A 19,073-nucleotide genomic window follows, 5' to 3' on the forward strand; every position below is an offset into this window, starting at 1 on the left:
GCCAAGGCTTAAGGCCCGAAACAACCAGTAGGGCCCGAGACAGGCCAAGGCCAAAGCCAGAAGGGCCCGAGACAACCAGTAGGACCCAAGAAAAGCCGAAGCCAATGCCAGAAGGGTCTGAGACCACCAGTAGGGCTCGAGACAAGCCAAGGCCAAAGCCAGCAGGACCCGAGACAAAAAGTTGGACCCGAGAAAAGCCAAGGCCAAAGCCAGCAGGACAGGGAGATGCAGAAAGGCCCGAGACAAGCCAAGGTCAAAGTCAGCAGTGTCCGAGACAACAAGTAGGGCCCGATAAAAGCCAAGGCCAAACCCAGAAGGGCGCGAGACAACCAGTGGGGCCTGAGAAAAGTCAAGGTTAAAGCCAGTAGGGCCCGAGACAACCAGTAGGACCCGAGACAAGCCAAAGCCTACAGGGCCCGAGACAACCAATAGGGCCCGAGACAGGCCAAGGCTAAAGCCAGCAGTGCCCGAGACAAGTAGTAGGGCCTGAGACAGGCCAAGGCAAAAGCCAGCAAGGCACGAGACTTGCTAAAGCCAGCAGGGCCGACGAAAACCAGTAGGACCCGAGACAAGCCAAGGCCACAGTCAGCAGGGCTCGAGACAACCAGTAGGGCCCAAAACAGGCCAAGGCCAAAGGCCTGAAACAACCAGTAGGACCCGAGACAAGCCAAGGCCAAAGCCAGAAGGGCCCGAGAAAACCAGTAGGGCTCAAGACAAGCCAAGGCCAAAGCCAGCAGGACCCGAGATAAGTAGGGCCTGATAAAAGCCAAGGCCAAAGCCATAAGGGCACGAGACAACCAGTAGGGCCTGAGACAAGCCAAGGTTAAAGCCAGTAAGGCCCGAGACAACGACTAGGGCCTGAGACAAACCAAAGCCAAATCTAGCAGGGCCCGAGAGAGGGCAAAGCCAGGAGGGCCCGAGACAACCAGTTTGGCCCAAGAAAATCCAAAGTCTAAGCCAGCAGGGCTCAAGACAACTAGTAGGGCCTGATACAAGCCAAGGCCAAAGTCTGCAGGGCCCGTGAAAAGCAGTAGGGTCTGAGAAAAGCCATAGCTAGCAGGGCCCAAGACAACCAGTAGGGCCCGAGACAGGTCTAGTCCAAGCCAGCAAGGCCCAAGACAACCAGTAGGGCCCTAGACAAGCCAAGGCCAAAGCCAGCAGGGCCCCAGACAATCAGTAGCGCTTGAGATAAGCCAAAGCCAACAGTGCCCGAGACAAGTAGTAGGGCCTCAGACAGGCCAAGACTAATGCCAGCAGGGCACGAAACTGGCTAAAGCTAAAGCCAGCAGGGTCCGCGACAACCAGTAGGACCCGAGACAAGCCAAGGCAACAGTCAACAGGGCTCGAGACAACTAGTAGGGCCCAAAACAGGCCAAGGCCAAAGCCCCAAAACAACCAGTAGGGTCCGAGACAGGCCAAGGCCAAAGCCAGCAGGGCCCGAGACAACCAGTAGGACCCGAGACAAGCCAAGGCCAAAGCCAGAAGGGGCCGAGACTACCAGTAGGACCTAAGAAAAGCCGAAGCCAATGCCAGAAGGGTCTGAGACCACCAGTAGGGCTCGAGACAAGCCAAGGCCAAAGCCAGCAGGACCCGAGACAAAAAGTAGGACCCGAGAAAAGCCAAGGCCAAAGCCAGCAGGACAGGGAGATGCAGAAAGGCCCGAGACAAGCCAAGGTCAAAGTCAGCAGTGTCCGAGACAACAAGTAGGGCCCGATAAAAGCCAAGGCCAAACCCAGAAGGGCGCGAGACAACCAGTAGGGCCTGAGAAAAGTCAAGGTTAAAGCCAGTAGGGCCCGAGACAACCAGTAGGACCCGAGACAAGCCAAAGCCTACAGTGCCCGAGACAACCAATAGGGCCCGAGACAGGCCAAGGCTAAAGCCAGCAGTGCCCGAGACAAGTAGTAGGGCCTGAGACAGGCCAAGGCAAAAGCCAGCAAGGCACGAGACTTGCTAAAGCTAAAGCCAGCAGGGCCGACGACAACCAGTAGGACCCGAGACAAGCCAAGGCCACAGTCAGCAGGGCTCGAGACAACCAGTAGGGCCCAAAACAGGCCAAGGCCAAAAGCCTGAAACAACCAGTAGGACCCGAGACAAGCCAAGGCCAAAGCCAGAAGGGCCCGAGAAAACCAGTAGGGCTCAAGACAAGCCAAGGCCAAAGCCAGCAGGACCCGAGACAAGTAGGGCCTGATAAAAGCCAAGGCCAAAGCCATAAGGGCACGAGACAACCAGTAGGGCCTGAGACAAGCCAAGCTTAAAGCCAGTAAGGCCCGAGACAACCAGTAGGGCCTGAGACAAACCAAAGCCAAATCTAGCAGGGCCCGAGAGAGGGCAAAGCCAGGAGGGCCCGAGACAACCAGTTTGGCCCAAGAAAATCCAAGGTCTAAGCCAGCAGGGCTCAAGACAACTAGTAGGGCCTGATACAAGCCAAGGCCAAAGTCTGCAGGGCCCGTGAAAAGCAGTAGGGTCTGAGAAAAGCCATAGCTAGCAGGGCCCAAGACAACCAGTAGGGCCCGAGACAGGTCTAGTCCAAGCCAGCAAGGCCCAAGACAACCAGTAGGGCCCTAGACAAGCCAAGGCCAAAGCCAGCAGGGCCCCAGACAATCAGTAGCGCTTGAGATAAGCCAAAGCCAACAGTGCCCGAGACAAGTAGTAGGGCCTCAGACAGGCCAAGACTAATGCCAGCAGGGCACGATACTGGCTAAAGCTAAAGCCAGCAGGGCCCGCGACAACCAGTAGGACCCGAGACAAGCCAAGGCAACAGTCAACAGGGCTCGAGACAACTAGTAGGGCCCAAAACAGGCCAAGGCCAAAGCCCCAAAACAACCAGTAGGGTCCGAGACAGGCAAAGGCCAAAGCCAGCAGGGCCCGAGACAACCAGTAGGGCTTGAGACAAGCCAAGGCCAAAGCCAGCAGGACCTGAGACAACAAGTAGGGCCCGAGAAAGGCCAAGGCCAAAGCCAGCTGGGCCCGAGACAACCAGTAGGGCCCGAGACAGAAGAAGGCCAAAACTAGCAGAGCCCAAGAAAACCAGTAGGACCCGAGACAGCCAAAGCCAGAAGGGCCCGACACAGGCCAAGGCCAAAGCCAGCAGGGCCCGGGACAGACCAAGGCCAAAATCTGCAGGGCCCGAGAAAGGCCAAGCCCAAAGCTAGCAGGGCCCGGGACAAGCCAAAGCCAATGCCAGCAAGGCCCAAAACAACCGACACAGGCCAAGGCTAAAGACAGCAGGGCCCGAGACAACCAGTAGGGTCCGAGACAGGCCAAAGCCAGCAGGGCACGAGACAGGCCAAGACCAAAGCCAACAGAGCCCAAGACAACCAGTAGGACCTGAAACAACCAGTGGTACCCAAAACAGGCCTAGGCCAAAGGCCCGAGACAACCGGTAGGGCCCAAAACAGGTGAAGGTCAAAGCCAGCAGGGCCTGAGAAAAGCCATGGTCAATTCTAGCTGGACCCAAGATAACGAGTAGGGCGCGAGAAAAGCCAAGGTCAAAGTCAGCTGGACCAAAGACAACCAGTAGGGCCCGAGACAAACAGTAGGGCCTGAGACAAGCCAAAGCCAATGCCAGAAGGGCCCGAGCCAACTGGTAGGGCTCGAGACAAGCCAAGGGCAAAGCCAGCAGGGCCCGAGACAACAAGTCGGACCCGAGAAAAGCCAAGGCCAAAGCCAGCAAGGCCCGAGGCAACCAGTAGAGCCCGAGAAAAGCCAAGGCCAAAGCCAGAAGGGCCCGAGACAACCAGTATGGTGCAACAGAAGCCTTGCCAAAAGCCAGCAGGGCCCGTGACAACCAGTAGGGCCCGAGACAGAAGAAGGCCAAAACTAGCAGGCCACAAGAAAACCAGTAGGACCCGAGACAGCCAAAGCCAGAAGGGCCCGACACAGGCCAAGGCCAAAGCCAGCAGGGCCCGGGAAAGACCAAGGCCAAAGTCTGCAGGGCCTGAGACAGGCCAAGGCCAAAGCTAGCAGGGCTCGGGACAAGCCAAAGCCAATGCCAGCAAGGCCCAAAACAGCCGACACAGGGCAAGGCTAAAGACAGCAGGGCCCGAGACAATCAGTAGGGCTTGAGACAAGCCAAAGCCTACAGTACTCGAGACAACCAATAGGGCCCGAAACAGGCCAAGGCTAAAGCCAGCAGGGCCCAAGACAAGTAGTAGGGCCTGAGACAGGCCTAGGTCAAGGCCAGCGAGGTAAGAGACTTGCTAAAGCTAAAGCCAGCAGGGCCCGCGACAACCAGTAGTACCCGAGACAAGCCAAGGCTAAAAGCCAGAAGTGATCGAGACAACCACTAGGGCCTGAGACAAGCCAAAGCCAAATCTAGCAGGGCCTGAGACAGGCCAAAGCCAGGAGGGCCCCAGACAACCAGTTGGGCCCAAAAAAATCCAAGGTCTAAGCCAGCAGGGCTCAAGACAATTGGTAGGGCCTGGGACAAGCCAAGGCCAAAGTCAGCAGGGCCCGAGACATCCAGTAGGGTCTGAGACAAGCCATAGCTAGCAAGGCCCAAGACAACCAGTAGGGCTCGAGACAGGTCTAGTCCAAGCCAGCAAGGCCCAAGAGAACCAGTAGGGCCCTAGACAAGCCAAGGCCAAAGCCAATAGGACCCGAGACAACCAGTATGGTGCAACACAAGCCATGCCAAAAGTCAGCAGGGCCCGTGACAACCAGTAGGGCCTGGGACAGAAGAAGGCCAAAACTAGCAGGGCCCAAGAAAACCAGTAGGACCCGAGACAGCCAAAGCCAGAAGGGCCCGACACAGGCCAAGGCCAAAGCCAGCAGGGCCTGGGACAGACCAAGGCCAAAGTCTGCAGGGCCCGAGACAGGCCAAGGCCAAAGCCAGCAGAGCCCGAGACAACCAGTAAAGCCCGAGACAGAACAAGGCAAAAGTCAGGAAAGCCTGAGACAACCAGTAGGGCTTGAGACAGGTCTAGGCTAAGCCAGCAAGGCCCGAGACAACCAGTAGGGCCCGAGACAGGTCTATTCCAAGCCAGCAAGGCCCAAGATAACCAGTAGGGCCCTAGACAAGCCAAGGCCAAAGCCAGCACGGCCCCAGACAATCAGTAGGGCTTGAGACAAGCCAAAACCTACAGTGCCCGAGACAACAATAGGGCCCGAGACAGGCCAAGGCTTAAGCCAGCAGTGCCCGAGACAAGTAGTAGGGCCTGAGACAGGCCAAGAGCAATGCCAGCATGGCATGAGACTGGCTAAAGCCAGCAGGGCCCGCGACAACCAGTAGGACCTGAGACAACCTTAGGCCACAGTCAGCAGGGCTCGAGACAACCAGTAGGGCCCAAAACAGGCCAAGGTCAATAGCCCGAAACAACCAGTAGGGCCCAATACTGGCCAAGGCCAAAGCCAGCAAGGCAAGAGACTGGCTAAAGCTAAAGCCAGCAGGGCCCATGACAAACAGTAGGACCCGAGACAAGCCAAGGCCTCAGTCAGCAGGGCTCGAGACAACCAGTAGGGCCCAAAACAGGCCAAGGCCAAATGCCTGAAACAACCAGTAGAGCCCGAGACAGGCCAAGGCCAAAGCCAGCTGGGCCTGAGACAACCAGATGACCCGAGACAAGCCAAGGTCAAAGCCAGAAGGGCCCGGACAACCAGTAGGGTCTGAGACAAGCCAAGGCAAAAGCCAGCAGGACCCGAGACAACAAGTAGGACCCGAGACAAGCCAAAGCCAATGCCAGAAGGGCCCGAGACAACCAGTAGGGCTCGAGACAAGCCAAGGCAAAAGCCAACAGGACCCGAGACAACAAGTAGGGCCCGTTAAAAGCCAAGGCCAAAGCCAGAAGGGCCCGAGACAACCAGTAGGGCCCAAAACAGGCCAAGGCCAAAGGCCCGAAACAACCAGTAGGGCCCGAGACAGGCCAAGGCCAAAGCCAGCAGGGCCCGAGACAACCAGTAGGGCTTGAGACAAGCCAAGGCCAAAGCCAGCAGGACCTGAGACCAGTAGGGCCCAAGAAAAGCCAAGGCCAAAGCCAGCAGGGCCCGAGACAACCAGTATGGTGCAAGACAAGTCATGCCAAAAGCCAGCAGGGACCATGACAACCAGTAGGGCCCGAGACAGAAGAAGGCCAAATCTAGCAAGGCCCAAGAAAACCAGTAGGACCCGAGACAGCCAAGCCAGAAGGGCCCGGGACAGAACAAGGCCAAAGCCAGAAGGGCCCGAGACAACCAGTAGGACCCAAGATAAGCCGAAGCCAATGCCAGAAGGGTCCGAGACAACCAGTAGGGCTCGAGACAAGCCAAGGCCAAAGCCAGCAGGACCCGAGACAAAAAGTAGGACCCAAAAAAAGCCAAGGCCAAAGCCAGCAGGACAGGGACATGCAGAAAGGCCCGAGACAAGCCAAGGTCAAAGTCAGCAGTGCCCGAGACAACAAGTAGGGCCCGATAAAAGCCAAGGCCAAAGCAAGAAGGGCCCGAGACAACCAGTAGGGCCTGAGACAAGTTAAGGTTAAAGCCAGTAGGGCCCGAGACAACCAGTAGGACCCAAGACAAGCCAAAGCCAAATCTAGCAGGGCCCAAGACAGGACAAAGCCAGGATGGCACGAGACAACCAGTTGGGCCCAAGAAAATCCAAGGTGTAAGCCAGCAGGGCCCAAGACAACTAGTAGGGCCTGAGACAAGCCAAGCCCAAAGTCAGCAGGGCCTGAGACAACCAGTAGGGTCTGAGACAAGTTAAGGTTAAAGCCAGTAGGGCCAGAGACAACCAGTAAGACCCGAGACAAGCCAAAGCCAAATCTAGCAGGGCCCGAGACAGGACAAAGCCCGGACGGCCCGAGACAACCAGTTGGGCCCAAGAAATTCCAAGCTGTAAGCCAGCAGGGCTCAAGACAACTAGTACGGCCTGAGACAAGCCAAGCCCAAAGTCAGCAGGGTCTGAGACAACCAGTAGGGTCTGAGACAAGCCATAGCTAGCAGGGTCCAAGACAACCAGTATGGCCCGAGACAGGTCTAGTCCAAGCCCGCAAGGCCCAAGACAACCAGTGGGGCCCTAGACAAGCCAAGGCCAAAGCCAGCAGGGCCCCAGACAATCAGTAGGGTCTGAGACAAGCCAAAGCCTACAGTGCCCGAGACAACCAATAGGGCCCGAGACAGGCCAAGGCTAATGCCAGCAGTGCCCGAGACAAGTAGTAGGGCCTGAGACAGGCCAAGACCAATGCCAACAGGGCACGAGACTGGCTAAAGCTAAAGCCAGCAGGGCCCTTGACAACCAGTAGGACCCGAGACAACCAAGGCCACAGTCAGCAGGGCTCGAGACAACCAGTAGGGCCCAAAACAGGCCTAGGCCAAAGGCCTGAAACAACCAGTAGGGCCAGAGCCAGGCCAAGGCCAAAGCCAGCAAGGCAAGAGACTGGCTAAAGCTAAAGCCAGCAGGGCTCACGACAACCAGTAGGACCCGAGACAAGCCAAGGCCACAGTCAGCAGGGCTCGAGACAACCAGTAGGGCCCAAAACAGGCCAAGGCCAAATGCCTGAAACAACCAGTAGTGCCCGAGACAAGCCAAGGCCAAAGCCAGAAGGGCCCGAGACAACCAGTAGGGTCTGAGACAAGACAAGGTTAAAGCCAGCAGGGTCGAGACAACCAGTAGGACCCGAGACAAGCGAAAGCCAAAGCCAGAAGGGCCCGAGACAACCAGTAAGGCTTGAGACAAGCCAAGGCCAAAGCCAGCAGGACCCGAGACAACAAGTAGGGCCCGAGAAAAGCCAAGGCCAAAGCCAGAAGGGCCTGAGACAACCAGTAGGGCCCAAAACAGGCCAAGGCCAAAGGCCCGAAACAACCAGTAGGGCCGAGACAAGCCAAGGCCAAAGCCAGCAGGGCCCGAGACAACCAGTAGGGCTTGAGACAAGCCAAGGCCAAAGCCAGCAGGACCTGAGACAACAAGTAGGGCCTGAGAAAAGCCAAGGCCAAAGCCAGCAGGGCCCGAGACAACCAGTATGGTGCAAGACAAGTCATGCCAAAAGCCAGCAGGGCCCATGACAACCAGTAGGGCCCGAGACAGAAGAAGGCCAAAACTAGTAGAGCCCAAGAAAACCAGTAGGACCCGAGACAGCCAAAGCCAGAAGGGCCCAACACAAGCCAAGGCCAAAGCCATCAGGGCCCGGGACAGATCAAGGCCAAAGTCTGCAGGGCCCGGGACAAGCCAAAGCCAATGTCAGCAAGGCCCAAAACAACCGACACAGGCCAAGGCTAAAGACAGCAGGGCCCGAGACAACCAGTAGGGCCCGAGACAGGCCAAAGCCAGCAGGACACGAGACAGGCCAAGACCAAAGACAACAGAGCCCAAGTCAACCAGAAGGACCTGAAACAACCAGTGGTGCCCAAAACAGGCCTAGGCCTAAGGCCCGAGACAACCGGTAGGGCCCGAAATAGGCGAAGGCCAAAGCCAGCAGGGCCCAAAAAAAGCCAATGTCAAAGCCAGCTGGACCCAATATAACGAGCAGGGCCCCAGAAAAGCCAAAGTCAAAGCCAGCTGGACCCAAGACAACTAGTAAGGCCCGAGACAAGCCAAGACCAAAGTCAGAAGGGCCTGAGACAACCAGTAGGGCCTGAAACAAGCCAAGATCAAAGCCAGCAGGGTCTAAGACAACCAGTAGGACCTCAGACAAGCCAAACCCAATGCCAGAAGGGCCCGAGCCAACTGGTAGGGCCCGAGAAAAGCCAAGGCCAAAGCCAGAAGGACCTGAGACAACCAGTAGGGCCCAAAGCAGGCCAAGGCCAAAGGCCCGAAACAACCAGTAGGGCCCGAGACAAGCCAAGGCCAAAGTCAGCAGGGCCCGAGACAACCAGTAGGGCTTGAGACAAGCCAAGGCCAAAGCCAGCAGGACCTGAGACAACAAGTAGGGCCTGAGAAAAGCCAAGGCCAAAGCCAGCAGGGCCCGAGACAACCAGTATGATGCAAGACAAGTCATGCCAAAAGCCAGCAGGGCCCATGACAACCAGTAGGGCCCGAGACAGAAGAAGGCCAAAACTAGTAGAGCCCAAGAAAACCAGTAGGACCCGAGACAGCCAAAGCCAGAAGGGCCCGACACAGGCCAAGGCCAAAGCCATCAGGGCCCTGGACTGAACAAGGCCAAAGTCTGCAGGGCCCGGGACAAGCCAAAGCCAATGCCAGCAAGGCCCAAAACAACCGACACAGGCCAAGGCTAAAGACAGAAGGGCCCGAGACAACCAGTAGGGCCCGAGACAGGCCAAAGCCAGCAGGGCACGAGAAAGGCCAAGACCAAAGACAACAGAGCCCAAGACAACCAGTAGGACCTGAAACAAGCCAAGTTCAAAGCCAGCCGGGTCTAAGACAACCAGTAGGACCTCAGACAAGCCAAACCCAATGCCAGAAGGGCCCGAGCCAACTGATAGCGCTCAAGACAAGCCAAGGCCAATGCCAGCAGGGTCCAAGACAACAAGTAGGGCCAGAGACAAGCCAAGGCCAAAGCTAGCAGGGCCCGAGACAACAAGTAGGGCCAGAGAAAAGCCAAGGCCAAAGCCAGCAGGGCCCGAGGCAACCAGTAGAGCCCGAGACAGGCCAAGGCCAAAGTCAGCAGGGCCCGATACAACCAGTAAGGCTCGAGACAGAACAAGGCAATAGTCAGGAAAGCCCGAGACAACCAGTAGGGCTTGAGACAGGTCTAGGCCAAGCCAGCAAGGTCCGAGACAACTAGTAGGGCCCGAGACAGGTCAAGTCCAAGCCAGCAAAGCCCAAGACAACCAGTAGGGCCCGAGACAGGCCAAATCCTACAGTGTCCGAGACAACCAATAGGGCCCAAGACAGGCCAAGGCTTAAGCCAGCAGTGCCCGAGACAAGAAGTAGGGCCTGAGACAGGTCAAAGACAGCAGGGCACAAGACAGGTCAAGACCAAAGCCAACAGAGCCCAAGACAACCAATAGGACCTGAAACAACCAGTGGGGCCCGAAACAGGTGAAGGCGAAATCCAGCAGGACCCGAAGCAACCAGTAGGGCCCAAGAAAAGCCAAGGTCAAAGCCAGCTGGACCCAAGACAACCAGTAGGGCCCGAGACAAGCCAAGGCCAAAGCCAGAAGTGCCCAAGACAACCAGTAGGGCCTGAGACAAGCCAAGGTCAAAGCCAGCAGGGTCCGAGACAACTAATAGGACCCAAGAAAAGCCAAAGCCAATGCCAGAAGGACCCGAGCCAACCGGTAGGGCTTGAAACAAGCCAAGGACAAAGCCAGCTGGGCCCGAGACAACAAGTAGGGCCCGAGAAAAGCCAAGGCCAAAGCCAGCAGGGCCCGAGGCAACCAGTAGGGAGCAAGACAAGCCATGGCAAAATCCAGCAGGGCCCGTGACATCCAGTAGGGCCCGAGACAGAAGAAGGCCCAAAGCTAGCAGGGCCCAAAAAACCAGTAGTGCCTGAGACAGGCCAAGGCCAAAGCCAGAAGGGTCCGAGACAACCAGTAGAGCCCAAGACAAGCCAAGGCCAAAGCCAGCAGGGCCCGAGACTACAAGTAGGACCCGAGAAAAGTCGAAGCCAGCAGGGCCCGAGGCAACCAGTAGGGCCCGAGACAAAAGAAGGCCAAAGCCAGCAGGGCCCAAGAAAACCTGTAGGGCTCGAGACAGGCCAAGGCCAAAGCCAGCAGGGTCCGAGACAACCAGTAGAGCCCGAGACAGGCCAAGGACAAAGCTAGCAGGGCCCGAGACAACCAGTAAGGCCCGAGACAGAACAAGGCAAAAGTCAGCAAAGCCCGAGACAACCAGTAGGGCTGGAGACTGGTCTAGGCCAAGCCAGCAAGGCCCGAGACAACCAGTAGGGCCCTAGACAAGCCAAGGCTAAAGGCAGCAGGGCCCCAGACAATCAGTAGCGCTTGAAACAAGCCAAAGCCAACAGTGCCCGAGACAACCAGTAAGGCCCGAGACAGAACAAGGCAAAAGTCAGGAAAGCCCGAGACAACAAGTAGGGCTAGAGACAGGTCTAGACCAAGCCAGCAAGGCCCGAGACAACCAGTAGGGCCCGAGACAGGTCTAGTCCAAGCCAACAAGGCACAAGACAACCATTAGGGTCCGAGACAGGCCAAGGCCAAAGCCAGAAGGGCCCCAGACAATCATTAGGGCTTGAGACAAGCCAAAGCCTACAGTGCCCGAGACAACCAATAGGGCCCAAGACAGGCCAAGGCTTAAGCCAGCAGTGCCCGAGACAAGAAGTAGGGCCTGAGACAGGCCAAAGCCAGCAGGGCACAAGACAGGCCAAGACCAAAGACAACAGAGCCCAAGACAACCAATAGGACGCGAAACTATCAGTGGGGCCCAAAATAGGCCTAGGCCAAAGGCCCGAGACAACCGATAGGGCCCGAAACAGGCGAAGGCCAAAGCCAGCAGAGCCCGAGAAAAGCAAAGGTCAAAGCCAGCTGGACCCAAGACAACCAGTAGGGCTCGAGAAAAGCCAAGGTCAAAGCCAGCTGGACCCAAGACAACCAGTAGGGCCCGAGACAACCAGCAGGGCCCAAGACAGGTCTAGTCCAAGCCAGCCAGGCGCAAGACAACCATTAGGGCCCGAGACAGGCCAAGGCCAAAGCCAGAAGGGCCCCAGACAATCATTAGGGCTTGAGACAAGCCAAAGCCTACAGTGCCCGAGACAACCAATAGGGCCCAAGACAGGCCAAGGCTTAAGCCAGCAGTGCCCGAGACAAGAAGTAGGGCCTGAGACAGGCCAAGGTCAATGCCAGCAGGGTAGGAGACTGGCTAAAGCTAAAGCCAGCAGGGCCTGCGACAGCCAGTAGGACCCAAGACAAGTCCAGGCCACAGCCAGCAGGGCCCAAGACAACCAGTAGGGCCCGAGACAGGCCAAGGTCAAAGCTAGCAGGGCCTGAGACAACCAGTAGGACCCGAGACAAGCCAAGGCCAAAGACAGAAGGGGCCGAGACTACCAGTAGGACCTAAGACAAGCCGAAGCCAATGCCAGAAGGGTCCGAGACAACCAGTAGGGCTCGAGACAAGCCAAGGCCAAAGCCAGCAGGACCCGAGACAAAAAGTAGGACCCGAGAAAAGCCAAGGCCAAAGCCAGCAGGACAGGGACATCCAGTAAGGCCCGAGACAAACCAAGGTCAAAGTCAGCAGTGTCCGAGACAACAAGTAGGGCCCAATAAAAGCCAAGGCCAAAGCCAGAAGGGCCCGAGACAACCAGTAGGGCCTGAGACAAGCCAAGGGTAAAGCCAGTAGGGCCCGAGACAACAAGTAGGACCCGAGACAAGCCAAGGCCAAAGCCAGAAGTGCCCGAGACAACCAGTAAGGCCTGAGACAAGCCAAAGCCAAATCTAGCAGGGCCCGAGACAGGCCAAAGCCAGGACGGCCCAAGACAACCAGTTGGGTCCAAGAAAATCCAAGGTCTAAGCCAGAAGTGCTGAAGACAACTATTAGGGCCTGAGACAAGCCAAGGCCAAAGTGAGCAGGGCCCGAGACAACCAGTAGGGTCTGAAACAAGCCATAGCTAGCAGGGCCCAAGACAACCAGTAGGGCCCGAGACAGGTCAAGTCCAAGCCAGCAAGGCCCAAGACAACCAGTAGGGCCCTAGACAAGCCAAAGCCAGCAGGTCCCCAGACAATCAGTAGTTCTTGAGACAAGCCAAAGCCAACAATGCCCAAGACAACCAATAGGGCCCGAGACAGGCCAAGGCTAAAGCCCACAGTGACTGAGACAAGTAGTAGGGCCTGAGACAGGCCAAGACTAATGCCAGCCGGGCACGAGACTGGCTAAAGCTAAAGCCAGCAGGGCCCGCGACGACCAGTAGGACCCGAGACAACCAAGGCCACAGTCAGCAGGGCTCGAGACAACCAGTAGTGCCCAAAACAGGCCAAGGCCAAAGGCCTGAAACAACCAGTAGGGCCCGAGCCAGGCCAAGGCCAAAGCCAGCAAGGCAAGAGACTGGCTAAAGCTAAAGCCAGCAGGGCCCACGACAACCAGTAGGACCCGAGACAAGCCAAGGCCACAGTCAGCAGGGCTCGAGACAACCAGTAGGGCCCAAAACAAGCCAAGGCCCAATGCCTGAAACAACCAGTAGTGCCCGAGACAGGCCAGGGCCAAAGCCAGCAGGGCCTGAGACAACCAGAAGGACCCGAGACAAGCCAAGGCCAAAGCCAGAAGGGCCCGAGACAAACAGTAGGATCTGAGACAAGCCAAGGTTAAAGCCAGCAGGGTCGAGACAACCAGTAAGATCCGAGACAAGCCAAAGCCAATGCCAGAAGGGCCCGAGACAACCAGTAGGGCTTGAGACAAGCCAAGGCCAAAGCCAGCAGGACCCGAGACAACAAGTAGGGCCCGAGAAAAGCCAAGGCCAAAGCCAGAAGGGCCTGAGACAACCAGTAGGGCCCAAAACAGGCCAAGGCCAAAGGCCCGAAACAACCAGTAGGGCCCGAGACAAGCCAAGGCCAAAGCAAGCAGGGCCTGAGACAACCAGTAGGGCTTGAGACAAGCCAAGGCCAAAGCCAGCAGGACCTGAGACAACAAGTAGGGCCCGAGAAAAGCCAAGGCCAAAGCCAACAGGGCCCATGACAACCAGTAGGGCCCGTGACAGAAGAAGGCCAAAACTAGCAGAGCCCAAGAAAACCAGTAGGACCCGAGACAGCTAAAGCCAGAAGGGCCCAACACAGGCCAAGGCCAAAGCCATCAGGGCCCGGGACAGAACAAGGCCAAAGTCTGCAGGGCCCGGGACAAGCCAAAGCCAATTCCAGCAAGGCCCAAAACAACCGACACAGGCCAAGGCTAAAGACAGCAGGGCCCGAGACAACCAGTAGGGCCCGAGACAGGCCAAAGCCAGCAGGGCACGAGACAGGCCAAGACCAAAGACAACAGAGCCCAAGACAACCAGTAGGACCTGAAACAACCAGTGGTGCCCAAAACAGGCCTAGGCCTAAGGCCCGAGACAACCGGTAGGGCCCGAAATAGGCGAAGGCCAAAGTCAGCAGGGCCCAAGAAAAGCCAATGTAAAAGCCAGCTGGACCCAAGATAACGAGCAGGGCCCCAGAAAAGCCATGGTCAAAGCCAGCTGAACCCAAGACAACTAGTAAGGCCCGAGACAAGCCAAGACCAAAGTCAGAAGGGCCTGAGACAACCAGTAGGGCCTGAGACAAGCCAAGTTCAAAGCCAGCAGGGTCTAAGACAACCAGTAGGACCTCAGACAAGCCAAAGCCAATGCCAAAAGGGCCCGAGCCAACTGGTAGGGCTCGAGGCAAGCCAAGGCCAATGCCAGCAGGGTCCGAGACAACAAGTAGGGCCAGAGACAAGCCAAGGCCAAAGCTAGCAGGGCCCGAGACAACAAGTAGGGCCAGAGAAAAGTCAAGGCCAAAGCCAGCAGAGCCCGAGGCAACCAGTAGAGCCCGAGACAGGCCAAGGCCAAAGTCAGCAGGGCCCGAGACAACCAGCAAGGCCCGAGATAGAACAAGGCAAAAGTCAAGAAAGCCCGAGACAACCAGTAGGGCTTGAGACAGGTCTAGGCCAAGCCAGCAAGGACCGAGACAACTAGTAGGGCCCAAGACAGGTCAAGTCCAAGCCAGCAAGGCCCAAGACAACCAGTAGGGTCCGAGACAGGCCAAGGCCAAAGCCAGAAGGGCCCCAGACAATCAGTAGGGCTTGAGACAGGCCAAATCCTACAGTGCCCGAGACAACCAATAGGGCCCAAGACAGGCCACGGCTTAAGCCAGCAGTGCCCGAGACAAGTAGTAGGGCCTGAGACAGGTCAAAGCCAGCAGGGCACAAGACAGGTCAAGACCAAAGCCAACAGAGCCCAAGACAACCAATAGGACCTGAAACAACCAGTGGGGCCCGAAACAGGTGAAGGCGAAAGCCAGCAGGGCCCGAGGCAACCAGTAGGGCCCGAGAAAAGCCAAGGTCAAAGCCAGCTGGACCCAAGACAACCAGTAGGGCCTGAGACAAGCCAAGGTCAAAGCCAGCAGGGTCCGAGACAACTAGTAGGACCCAAGAAAAGCCAAAGCCAATGCCAGAAGGGCCCGAGCCAACCGGTAGGGCTCGAAACAAGCCAAGGACAAAGCCAGCTGGGCCGAGACAACAAGTAGGGCCCGAGAAAAGCCAAGCCCAAAGCCAGCAGGGCCCGAGGCAACCAGTAGGGAGCGAGACAAGCCATGGCAAAATCCAGCAGGGCCCGTGACATCCAGTAGGGCCCGAGACAGAAGAAGGCCCAAAGCTAGCAGGGCCCAAGAAAACCAGTAGGGCCTGAGACAGGCCAAGGCCAAAGCCAGAAGGGTCCGAGACAACCAGTAGAGCCCAAGACAGGCCAAGGCCAAAGCCATCAGTCCCCGAGCCAACCGGTAAGACTTGAGACAAGCCAAGGCCAAAGCCAGCAGGGCCCGAGACTACAAGTAGGACCAGAGAAAAGCCAAAGCCAGCAGGGCCCGAGGCAACCAGTAGGGCCCGAGACAAAAGAAGGCCAAAGCCAGCAGGGCCCAAGAAAACCTGTAGGGCTCGAGACAGGCCAAGGCCAAAGCCAGCAGGGTCCGAGACGACCAGTAGAGCCCGAGACAGGCCAAGGACAAAGCTAACAGGGCCCGAGACAACCAGTAATGCCCGAGACAGAACAAGGCCAAAGTCAGCAAAGCCCGAGACAACCAGTAGGGCTGGAGACAGGTCTAGGCCAAGCCAGCAAGGCTCAAGACAACCAGTAGGGCCCTAGACAAGCCAAGGCTAAAGCCAACAGGGCCCCAGACAATCAGTAGCGCTTGAGACAAGCCAAAGCCAACAGTGCCCGAGACAACCAGTAAGGCCCGAGACAGAACAAGCCAAAAGTCAGGAAAGCCCGAGACAACAAGTAGGGCTAGAGACAGGTCTAGGCCAAGCCAGCAAGGCCCGAGACAACCAGTAGGGCCCTAGACAGGTCTATTCCAAGCCAGCAAGGCACAAGACAACCAGTAGGGCCCGAGACAGGCCAAGGTCAAAGCCAGAAGGACCCCAGACAATTAGTAGGGCTTGGGACAAGCCAAAGCCTACAGTGCGCGAGACAACCAATAGGGCCCGAGACAGCGGGGAACAAGACAGGCCAAGACCAAAGCCAACAGAGCCCAAGACAACCAATAGGACGCGAAACTACCAGTGGGGCCCAAAATAGGCCTAGGCCAAAGGCCCGAGACAACCGATAGGGCCCGAAACAGGCAAAGGCCAAAGCCAGCAGGCCCCGAGAAAAGCAATGGTCAAAGCCAGCTGGACCCAAGACAACCAGTAGGGTTCGAGAAAAGCCAAGGTCAAAGCCAGCTGGACCCAAGACAACCAGTAGGGCCTGATACAAGCCAAGACCAAAGCCAGAAGGGCCCGAGACAACCAGTAGGGCATGAGACAAGCCAAGGTCAAAGCCAACAGGGTCCGAGACAACCAGTAGGACCCGAGACTAGCCAAAGCCAATGCCAGAAGGGCCCGAGCTAACCGGTAAAGCTCGAGACAAGCCAAGGTCAAAGCCAACAGGGTCCGAGACAACAAGTAGGACCCGAGAAAAGCCAATGCCAAAGCCAGCAGGGCCCGAGGCAACCAGTAGGGTGCAAGACAAGCCATGCCAAAGCCAGCAGGGCCCGTGATACCCGGTAGGGCCCGAGACAGAAGAAGGCCAAAGCCAGCAGGGCCCATGAAAACCAGTAGGGCCTGAGACAGGCCAAGGCCAAAGCCAGTAGGGTCCGAAACAACCAGTAGAGCCCGGGACAGGCCAAGACCAAAGCCAGCAGGGGCCCGAGACAACCAGTAAGGCCCGAGACAGAACAAGGCAAAAGTCAGGAAAGCTTGAGACAACCAGTAGGGCTTGAGACAGGTCTAGGTCAAGCCAGCAAGGCCCGAGACAACCAGTAGGGCCCGAGACAAGTCTAGTCCAAGCCAGCAAGGCCCAAGATAACCAGTATGGCCCTAGACCAGCCAAGGCCAAAGCCAGCAGGGCCCCAGACAATCAGTAGGGCTTGAGACAAGCCAAAACCTACATTGCCCGAGACAACCAATAGGGCCCGAGACAGGCCAAGGCTTAAGCCAGCAGTGCCCGAGACAAGTAGTAGGCTCGAGACAAGCCAAGGCCAAAGCCAACAGGACCCGAGACAACAAGTAGGGCCCGATAAAAGCCAAGGCCAAAGCCAGAAGGACCCAAGACATCTAGTAGGGCCTGAGACAAGCCAAGGTTAAAGCCAGTAGGGCCCGAGACAACCAGTAGGACCCGAGACCAGCCAAGCCTAAAAGCCAGAAGGGCCCGAGACAACCAGTAGGGCCTGAGACAAACCATAGCCAAATCTAGCAGGGCCCGAGACAGGCCAAAGCCAGGAGGGCCCAAGACAAACAGTTGGGCCCAAGAAAATCCAAGGTCTAAGCCAGCAGGGCTCAAGACAACTAGTAGGGCCTGGGACAAGCCAAGGCCAAAGTCAGCAGGGCCCGAGACAACCAGTAGGGTCTGAGACAAGCCATAGCTAGCAGGGCCCAAGACAACCAGTAGGGCCCGAGACAGGTCTAGTCGAAGCCAGGAAGGCCCAAGACAACCAGTAGGACCCTAGACAAGCCAAGGCCAAAGCCAGCAGGGCCCGAGACAACCAGTATGGTGCAACACAAGCCATGCCAAAATCCAGCCGGCCCCTAACAACCAGTAGGGCCCTAGACAAGCCAAGGCTAAAGCCAGCAGGGCCCCAGACAATCAGTAGCGCTTGAGACAAGCCAAAGCCAACAGTGCCCGAGACAACCAGTAAGGCCCGAGACAGAACAAGGCAAAAGTCAGGAAAGCCCGAGACAACAAGTAGGGCTAGAGACAGGTCTAGGCCAAGCCAGCAAGGCCCGAGACAACCAGTAGGGCCCTAGACAGGTCTATTGCAAGCCAGCAAGGCACAAGACAACCAGTAGGGCCCGAGACAGGCCAAGGTCAAAGCCAGAAGGGCCCCAGACAATTAGTAGGGCTTGGGACAAGCCAAAGCCTACAGTGCGCGAGACAACCAATTGGGCCCGAGACAGCGGGGAACAAGACAGGCCAAGACCAAAGCCAACAGAGCCCAAAACAACCAATAGGACGCGAAACTACCAGTGGGGCCCAAAATAGGCCTAGGCCAAAGGCCCGAGACAACCGATAGGGCCCGAAACAGGCGAAGGCCAAAGCCAGCAGGCCCCGAGAAAAGCAATGGTCAAAGCCAGCTGGACCCAAGACAACCAGTAGGGTTCGAGAAAAGCCAAGGTCAAAGCCAGCTGGACCCAAGACAACCAGTAGGGCCTGATACAAGCCAAGACCAAAGCCAGAAGGGCCCGAGACAACCAGTAGGGCATGAGACAAGCCAAGGTCAAAGCCAACAGGGTCCGAGACAACCAGTAGGACCCGAGACTAGCCAAAGCCAATGCCAGAAGGGCCCGAGCTAACCGGTAAAGCTCGAGACAAGCCAAGGTCAAAGCCAACAGGGTCCGAGACAACAAGTAGGACCCTAGAAAAGCCAATGCCAAAGCCAGCAGGGCCCGAGGCAACCAGTAGGGTGCAAGACAAGCCATGCCAAAGCCAGCAGGGCCCGTGATACCCGGTAGGGCCCGAGACAGAAGAAGGCCAAAGCCAGCAGGGCCCATGAAAACCAGTAGGGCCTGAGACAGGCCAAGGCCAAAGCCAATAGGGTCCGAAACAACCAGTAGAGCCCGGGACAGGCCAAGACCAAAGCCAGCAGGGGCCCGAGACAACCAGTAAGGCCCGAGACAGAACAAGGCAAAAGTCAGGAAAGCTTGAGACAACCAGTAGGGCTTGAGACAGGTCTAGGTCAAGCCAGCAAGGCCCGAGACAACCAGTAGGGCCTGAGACAAGTCTAGTCCAAGCCAGCAAGGCCCAAGATAACCAGTATGGCCCTAGACCAGCCAAGGCCAAAGCCAGCAGGGCCCCAGACAATCAGTAGGGCTTGAGACAAGCCAAAACCTACATTGCCCGAGACAACCAATAGGGCCCGAGACAGGCCAAGGCTTAAGCCAGCAGTGCCCGAGACAAGTAGTAGGCTCGAGACAAGCCAAGGCCAAAGCCCACAGGACCCGAGACAATAAGTAGGGCCCGATAAAAGCCAAGGCCAAAGCCAGAAGGACCCAAGACATCTAGTAGGGCCTGAGACAAGCCAAGGTTAAAGCCAGTAGGGCCCGAGACAACCAGTAG

The sequence above is a fragment of the Phyllobates terribilis genome, unplaced genomic scaffold (assembly GCF_046119375.1).
Source record: "Phyllobates terribilis strain yellow unplaced genomic scaffold, ASM4611937v1 Scaffold_11__3_contigs__length_659146591, whole genome shotgun sequence".
NCBI classification, from domain to species: domain Eukaryota; kingdom Metazoa; phylum Chordata; class Amphibia; order Anura; family Dendrobatidae; genus Phyllobates; species Phyllobates terribilis.